This window comes from Oreochromis niloticus, linkage group LG14, assembly GCF_001858045.2.
Source record: "Oreochromis niloticus isolate F11D_XX linkage group LG14, O_niloticus_UMD_NMBU, whole genome shotgun sequence".
NCBI lineage: Eukaryota > Metazoa > Chordata > Actinopteri > Cichliformes > Cichlidae > Oreochromis > Oreochromis niloticus.
In genome coordinates this window covers 22,191,307-22,200,674 of record NC_031979.2, presented here as the reverse complement: position 1 = coordinate 22,200,674, position 9,368 = coordinate 22,191,307, and positions in this window count along the sequence as shown.

Sequence of the window (9,368 nt, the reverse complement as noted above, 5' to 3'; positions counted from 1 at the left end):
CCTGCATTTCCTTGACATGTTTATTCTAAAATGAATCATTAATGAAACAGGCATGCATCCTTTTGTTTCTTCCTTTTTGTAGCTGTTCACAAATTCCCATGATGTTGCAATACACTTCCCCATCCAGGGCTTCTGTGTTAGAAAGGAGTCTCTCTCAGATAGCCTCAGACTGGGTCAGAGCAGGTCAGCCTAGGCCTTCACTCCAGAAACTATCCCAGGCACAGGCTATATTTGGCAGCTCATGAGATTGCTGCAGGAGCTTGTGCTAATCCAGGTCAGCAAGGGTCATGACCCCTCACACAATCTAAATGCAAAAAGCTTTTCTCGCTGAGAGGCAAGATCAAGAGCCAATAGAACGGCGTTTTATCTGGGCCAGGTGAATGTGATTGGATGTGTCCACATGCTAATCATGCAAGTGTAAGTAGATAATATAAATGAATTAGGAAACAGGAGCACACTCAGCAGTACAATAAGAACCGTAGCACTACAGACAGGCAGGTGTGATAATCCGTCTGCGGTTGTGTAACAGGCTGGAAAGGCTTGCTGGTTTACACTGAGAATCAACAATGCACTGCCTCTTTTGCAGTGAGGGTTGTAGACATTTATTATAAATAATTGAATTATAAGTTTTACTTTGGATCTGCTGTATCAAGTGGAGAAAAGAGAGGCAATCATGCAGTTAGCGACTTACAGATTACAACTGTACTAGCAAAACTGATTACAATATCTGATAAATACCACAGACTGCAGCACACTGAAAAACATGTAAAGCAGCTGAAATAGCCCCCCCAGCACACACCAGCCATTTAATGTGCTGCTCGAAAGACAATGCCTCTGTGATTATGATCCAATAATCAAATAACACAAGGCTGTATAATCTATCATAATGCAGCTGTGTAATGAGATATACTCACACTAAATGTTTCACTACAGATCCAATGCATTGAGATTTTATAATGTAATACTACAGTTTTTATGGAAACTAGAGCAAATTTTCTGAAGCACAGCAATTGAATCCTTGGGGATTAGGCTATAACAAAAGGTCTGGACTTGTTTAGCCATCAGTACTAGAACATGTGTGCAAGTATAGCTGGTCAAATTTATCCTGAAGCAAGTGCTTAGATTTTAGATCTAAAAATTTTTGATCTAAAATAAAAAATTTTACATTCTAATCATGTTTTTTTAAGTAAAATGCTCAGAAATACACAATAATTTCTACTAAAGAGAACCTAAAGTAGAAGTTGTATTTAAAAAAATTGAAGCACTCAAGCACGCCCATCAAATTTGCACTTAATTAAAAGTACACTTCATCACTGCTAGACAAAAACCTCCGGTTTTCCCTGTCATTCTATACCTAATACCTTTGACATATTACAGTGTAGGTAAAATACATTTCCATCGAGCACACACACTGTAAATAATCAAACGCTGTCACCAGAATAAAACAACATGAGACATTTTACTTGTCCACACGGTGGCGGTGTTTCATCACGTTCCAACTGGACTCGAGATGTGCTGCGCAAGACAGGAAGGAGATGAGACAGCTTAACTGGAAACAGATGAATGAAATCATTTTTTGAGAAAACATGTTTTCTGTTTTCTGAAGAACATTAAAGGGTAGCATATTCTTAGTCACATAAATCTTCAGATGGAGGGTGAAATGGTCTGTTTGTGCATATGAGGAAACATCCGCGCGTGTGTTATGTGTGAATTGTAGGTGGTGCATGGGTTTGCTTGGGTGCACCACACCCACTACCCATGCGTGTGTACACTGTAACCTAACCACCCCTTTGCTTGAGAAACACATATTTCTTTCCACTGTCATTGTGTCTGAGGGGAGGTGGGGTAGTGGGCATTATATAAATTGCACGGTGTAAGGCAGACTCCTAAATAATGTATCTATTTTAGGGTTATGTTTGGACAGTTGTTCTAACTTGTTTTTATTTTTTTTCACACAATACCTCCCTTTCCAAGACCTCCCAAGAATCCACCTCTTTCTCCTCATATCTACTGTTTTGACATAATTCAACACTGTGCAAAGCCTGGCACACTATCTCACTTTGCATGAAGCTGAACACATTTAGTTTCTCCTGCACCTTGTATATATTCTTCACTTTTGTATCTTTAAATGTTATCCACCAACTATCAGTGCTTTGGCTTAAAGTATAAAGTGTCTCAAAATAGAAGAAAGAAGTGAAAATATCTAGCTGTTGCGTGATCCTCTTGCTGAGACCAATATACACAGAATGGGTTTTAAGATTACAGTATCCTTTGTTATTTAGCAGTTCAGCTGACAAAATCGATCCTCATCCACATCTCTAGCCGTACCCTCTGCTCAACTAAACTTAAGTGCATTATAAAATGTTCCTTCTGGTATGTATCCTTCAAAAGAAAATCATGTACTTACAAATATAAATATATAAATTATGCCTTGTTCAACCAAAGAGTGATTTATTTGAATCCCAAAAAGATAAAGACTGAAAAAAATAAGTTACATGGGTTATTTCTGTAGAAACCATTTGTGGCCCATTTGTTTATATATAGATCACCATATAGGCACCAGTAAGTATTTTTAATTACTTTGGTGATCAATAATCCAGCAATGGATGAGCTAAAATATGGCTTTACAGCTCTGTTCTGGTTGTAACAAGTGTCCAGTTTTTTGCCAAAGAAAGCCAATAATTTCTTAAAGTATATATTCAGACTAAACCTTCAGTTTTGGTTGTTTTGAAGATGAGAACAGGTAAGAACAATAAGTAATTGGTTAGATGTAATCCAGTGATGCTGTTTGTGGGGTAGACTAAAGGACGTGCAAACTTGCATCCACTAAATCCAAACATGTATCACTGCACTGAAAGAAGAAGTGCAAGTAATACATAAGCTCACCACATAGGGTTTTCACTGAAGGATGTGAAGACCACTGTTTGGAATGCCTCACGTGACGTGTGATGGAAAGGGTCATGCTGTTCTTTGTTTCTGTTGAAACCACCAGTAAACATCTTGGGAGAAGAATAATTTCAGCATGAATTATTACTTAGAAATACATGCATTTGACTTCTCATGTTTCTGAACCTTCTCATTAAAGCAAGTCACTATTGCGTTGGCAAAAGATTATTTTAAAAGTTCACAAAAATAATTTGTTAAAATGAATATTCTATAAGTTTTAAATACTGAGTTATTCAAATAAAATGTCAACAAAACACACACACAGTTTTTATTCAGGCCATAAGCACCAGATCCATAGAGTCAAGAGTCTACCACTGCCAACAGTACCCAAGTTGCAGAGTGTGCAAAGGTGACCTGGAGGCTATCCAACACACAGTAGTAGGATTTAAGATGGAAGTTGGGACGGATACACTAAGAGGTACAACCAACTACCTGGGATAGTGTACAAGAACATCTGTGCCACAAATGGATTCGAAGTTCTGATGGGAGATACCACCAAAGCTCATTGAGAAAAACAGGGCTAAGGTCCTGTGGGACCAACCAGACATAGTGGTGACTAAAAAGGACCAGTAGACCACAATCCCAACAGACAACAACATCAGGAAGAAAGTCCATGAGAATTATCAGAGGGTGAAGGAACAACTGGAGCCAATGTTGAAGGTAAAGTCCAAAGTGGTCCAACTATTAATTGGAGCATTAGGACCTGGAACCCTAAAACTCGAAGAGTGGCTCCAGCAAATTCCAGGCACAACATGAGAGCTCTCTGTCCAGAAGAGCGCAGGATTAGGAACAACCGAGATATTGCACAGAACTCTCAAACTCCCAGGCCAGCATGATTTAGCATAAAAACTAAACCATCTTGGACCTTCTGCTCAAAGTTCCAACGCATGTTGTGTTTAACAATAATACCCCCTTAAACTTCTGAATGCTTATTTTGAAATAACCTGTCAAAATAATAGTAGGCTTTGTCTTAACCTTTAATAAAGACTTTGCATACATTTCAGATTATGATACCACAGGAGACCATCACACGTAACACTTAAACTCATATGAACAGAAACTCATAATCAGTATGAAGCTCAATAAATCATATCTAATTTTTAGACAAATGAAACATATAAAAAAGTGTGAGAGTACTTTATAAATCATTTCACTGACATTTTACGTAGTCTTTCTCTTCTTGGCAACATGGCTGTAGGTCCTGATTTTGAGTAACTGTTAAGCTAAAGAGAATAAACGAGAAATGAAAACTTCTTACGTTTAAAAGTACTAGAGATGGAAATTACAGTTTCAGTATCCCTTATCCATCTTCAAGAGAAGGGCTAAGCGACATTTCACTTCAGGTTGAGTGCTTTCTCTTGCTTTGTGGTTCCTAAAGCGATTTCCATCTAATGCTGCTAAAGACTTCAGCAAAATAGCCTGGATTTTTTCAAAGTATGATCTCTGGTATTTAATTTCCTTCTTTCTCAGAACTCACAACCACAATGGTCTCAATATGCTTACAAAAAAAAGAAAAAAAAAGAAACCAAAACATCACTTTTATTGCAAGTCCTTTAAGTGTCCACACTCAGGATGCAAAACCTGACACCATGAAATCTTTCAGGCTGGATCTAATTGATTAAGGAGTAGGTCTATGTTGCAAATCTTTCTTTTTTGATTCTTTAATGTTTACAAAGGAGGATACAAGAAAAGAGTTTTGCAGAGTCTCTGCCCAAAGGAAATCATTTATCCATACACATGGAATTAGTTGTGGTGGAGAAGAAAAATCTTCAAACTCCACGTTATTTGAAAAGCTTTTAATTTAAAGGACAGAAAGTCAAGTGAAACAGATAAGACAAAGCAGTAGGGACTTCTGGGAAAAAAAGAAAAAACAACAAATAAATGGCCTCCATCAGCAGTGAAGACGTCTTCATATGCTATTATGATTTGAATTGCATTAACTAAAGTAAGCCAGTGCAGGCCTGTCTTATTATTTTTGAATTGTAGCTGCATGTGTATCGTCAGGGAAGCCCTTTCCATTTCTGTGTAGACACCTGCTAACAATATCATTCTGTGTGTAGCTAAATGGCAGGGAAATATTGTTGTCTGTGATTTCCTGAAATGCTTCAATAAAAAGCGACTGAATTTAAAAATGGAAAGAATAAGAAAAAGAAAGTTCTATGTTTTTTAAAGCACTTCTCGTTTCCTCTTTTAGAGTTGTGGTCAGACGTTTTCATACAGTCATCACAGTCATTTTGGGCTGAACTATTTGCTTTCTACGGTGGAATGACTTTACAAGATACGTATTTAGTGATTTTCAAAAAAAACAAAGAATTGGGTGCACAAGTTGGGTTTTCTCTACACCACAAAGATTCAACAGTATACATAACCCCCTTAATATTTAGTTAAATGTACCTTTGCAAGTTTTATCTCGACCTGATGCTTTTGATAGCCGATAACAAGCTCCAGACATAATTCTAGCTATTCTCTCTCTTCTTGGCAGAGTTGGTAGCTTTCATTTAAGTTGGCTGTTGGAATTCACAATTGATGTTTCACTGAAAGCAGTTTTGCTGAGGACTAAAGACAAATAATATGCTCAAACAGAGTGGTCAGTTTATAGGACAGTATGCTATAAATATGCACCAGATCTTTGTGTAAAGTAAGTGAGCATGAAAAATACAAACGTGAACAGAGTTGGCATGAATCTTCTTTCAAAGTATTTTGGGGGTTTGCACTTGGGTTTGTATCCGTATTAGATCAGCAGTGTCTTCTCCACAATCTCCAGCTTACGTCTTTACAGTCAGCGTCAGCATCTGGCTCACTGAACAATAATGATCTTAACAGATTTTTTTAGAGTGTTTTTTGCGTCACCGGTCTTTCGAATGCAAAAACACAAATGAAGGGTGAATTTGAGAGAAGAAAGGAACAAAACACACCATGACATGGACAGCTGAAAACATGTGGTGGCTAATTTTATAATTTAGTGATTATTATTTCCATGACTTCAGTACCTGAATCACTCAGTTAAAATAAAACAAGAACCAGCAGGAAGGAAGTGCCGTACAAATATGGAAAATATCTGTAGGCATGGGAATCTTTTCTTTTTTTTTCAGTCTATTGCATTTTTTATCTACTCTTACTTAGCCCTGTGAAACATGTCAACAGACACAAGTGCACAGCATCCATCCATATGCTTAATTTGACCTTTGTCATAATCAAATTCAGCTTTGGGAGCTTTTCCAAGGACTCTGGAGATCTAATATGACCTCTGCTTTAAATTCGGATCTTTTACCGCTAACATCCTGCTTCCAATTAGAAAGACAAAGAGAGATGAAAACAGCCAAGTTCAAACGTCCCTGAACTTCACATGTTTCGTAATTCTGGTGAAGACAGAATAATATCATTATTCAGCCACTCTGAAATTTGGTTTTTTAAGCTCTCTTCCTGAAAATGATGCATTTTTACATCAGTAAATTCCCTTGTCCCAACTCTGAAATAACATTTTCTGAGCAGAAAACAAACCAGAGGCTGATGTGAGACGGCTCATTTGTTTTACAGTAAAGCCACTTTGATATTCAACTGAAAGTAAAAAGATGCTTATCAGGTAAGGCGCTTTGTATTCAGGTCCACTCCCTGCCTCTACTGTACTTAAAAACAGCTGGGTCATGGGCTATTATTCTAGAAAAGAAAAGGAAAAATACTGTTCAAGCAACATTTAGCTAGACTTTGTTTTCATCTCAGCCTTTTTTTTACAATTCATAGACAGATTTAAGCAATATATGTTCATGTTTCACTTAAAGGCACCCCATTTCAAAATAGCAGTATTTCTTGTATTTTGAAACTTCCTTTTTTAAATATTCATGTTATGTTATTCTCAGTGGATGCCAACTAGCCAAATCAAGAAAAATGCAGTCGTGGGGTTTGCACATCTGATTCATAGTCCTTTCTTACTTCCATTTGTAATTTGGACTATGCTTAAAGTCGGGGTCCATTCCTGGAAAATAACCAGTTTAAATGAACTCTACCAATTCTCCCATGAGGAGTGATCAAATATCCAGCCAGATTTATGCCAGAAGCTTGTTGATGGTTACCAAAAGTGTCTGGTCGAGGTACACTTTCCTAAGGGACATTTAACTAAACTAAATCCAAAATAGATTAAAAGTTGTGCATCCAGTTCTCGATTTTAAAAGTCATTAAAGATGTTTTAAAGATTAAAGATATTGTAGACTTATTTCACTCTGAAAAAGAACAGTTCAAAGCAATCATTCATGTCCATGATGAGTGTATGCAAACCTCTGACCATAGCTGTAGGTGGTTTTGACATTTTAATCAAACAAACAAACTACTCCTATTTGCCACTTTTTTCTACTCTGTGCCTCTCCCAAATGACTCTCAATGCCCTTGAGAGAAAACTAATGAATGCAACAGTGGTTGAAGGGTTTGTGAGCTTGAGTGATCCCTGGAGGTATGTTGTTTGACTGCTAGTGTCGCTCAGTGTAACTTTGTCTGATGTGCCGGGCTACATGTCATTTTTATGATCCCTATAATGTCTAACAGCACAAACACAGCAGAAAGATCCAGAAGTGGAGGGAGTAGTTCCAACTATCCAACTACCTGTGTCAGGACACCTATCAGTCAATGCAACACCTCTAGCTCCAGTAGCCAGGTGGATAAATTATATAAAATGTTAGCCCTCCTCAGTCTTGCTATGAAGGGTTAAGCTAACCATAGATTAGAAACAATTTGGGACATTGTGTGGAATTACTCAATTTTTGGCGCTTACCTCAAGCAGCCATTAGAGGGATTGGCTTAATTGATCCGTTTCCAGAGTTTTGTGGGTGTGTTCACTTGAAAAGAGTTACATAGCTCTCCACTTTCTTTGGGTCCACCACTTGCTGGTGGTGCACCAATACTTGGATCAGATGACGGTCAAAGGCTAGTCGGGAAAGCAAGGAGAAACAGGATTTGCTTTTCTCCTTGACAAAGCTGAGCCATTCACTCATCAGTGGCAATGCAGCACAGTGTTTTAGGGGTTTTCTTACATTTAAAAACACTGCTGTGACACCGTAATGGATAGAGTCTGCTCTGTGCTCTGCATATGGCTTATTTAACAAGTCAAAAATACACAACAGTAGTTGTTACAGTTTTACTTATATTTACATGCACTGCCAGAACCTTAGACTGTTAAGTCAGGGTTAGTGGGGCCGCTTCGACTTTCCAAGTTGTAAATCCAACTTGAGGGCATGTTCCAGATGAAAATTCCCACTGGGAATTCAGAAATTGTGACTTACAACTTAAAATTCAACAGACTCTGATGTCTTGGTGGTTTGATCTCAAGGCCTCCTGTCAGTCAGTGTTAATAATGTGTTTGTCTGTCCATCATTCTTCCTAATCATTTGATCCAGCTATTCTCCCACTCGTCATCATCATCATCCTTCTAGTATCCATTCACCCACTCACCCATTTGTTATCCAGACTATCATCCCCTACTCTATCTATTCATCTACCAATCACCCAGCTTCTATCCTCTCACTAATCTGTCCGTCATCCAGCATTCTTCATTGCTATCCATTATTTCTTATTTTGAGTACATATTTCATCTGAACTGTAGGTGCCAGATCCATCTACTCATTAATTAAGATCATACAAGCAAACACCCACAGCTTTGATTGTAAACCAAAGCTTTGCTGCAGCTAATATAAACTGCTTATGTATCTCAATAAGCAATTGTGTAAATTTACCAAATGTTATGATCTTGGCGCCTCAGTTGCTATGTTCACAAACTCATCTGATGGTTTGAGGAATGTTTGCAAGTATGTCTGCATTTGTTTTTAGCTTCTTTGTGTGTTGTTTATTTAAAGTTGCTAGCCTGGTTTGCTTTATGGGCAAAGCAACTGTAAACGACTTAAGTGCTATCCAGATCTCAAGTTGGTAGTTAACAGTAAACTTTGTGAGGGAGGTAGGGAGTGAGGGAGGGAGGGAGGGAGGGAGGGAGTGCATGAATGCTCAAGAGGTGAAGTGAAACTGAGAAGACTGAAACTGCATGTCTGTATTAGCTGTGTAACTCTGCATCAGTAGTTTCATTTACAAAGTATAACACAAGGAGAAATCTGATCTGCATTACTCTATCCATAATTGAAGCTTGGCACTTTGCTGTTATGAATATGACTGGTCAGCTACAGAAACAGCAACAGGAAGCAAGCGTGAACAGGATTACTCTGAGAGGAAAGTGAGCAGTGAAATGTAATTACTATGCTGCAATTTGTATTTATGGCTATTGTTTGTGATGACTCTATTGTTAGTATCCTTTGTAGGTGTCACTGAAACAAACCATTAAGGACTAAAGTAATAGCACATGAGGGATCGTCAATATTACTACATCATGATGTAGTAATATTGATGTGATTTTTATGTTTTCAGCAAACATCTCATCCCAGCAATTT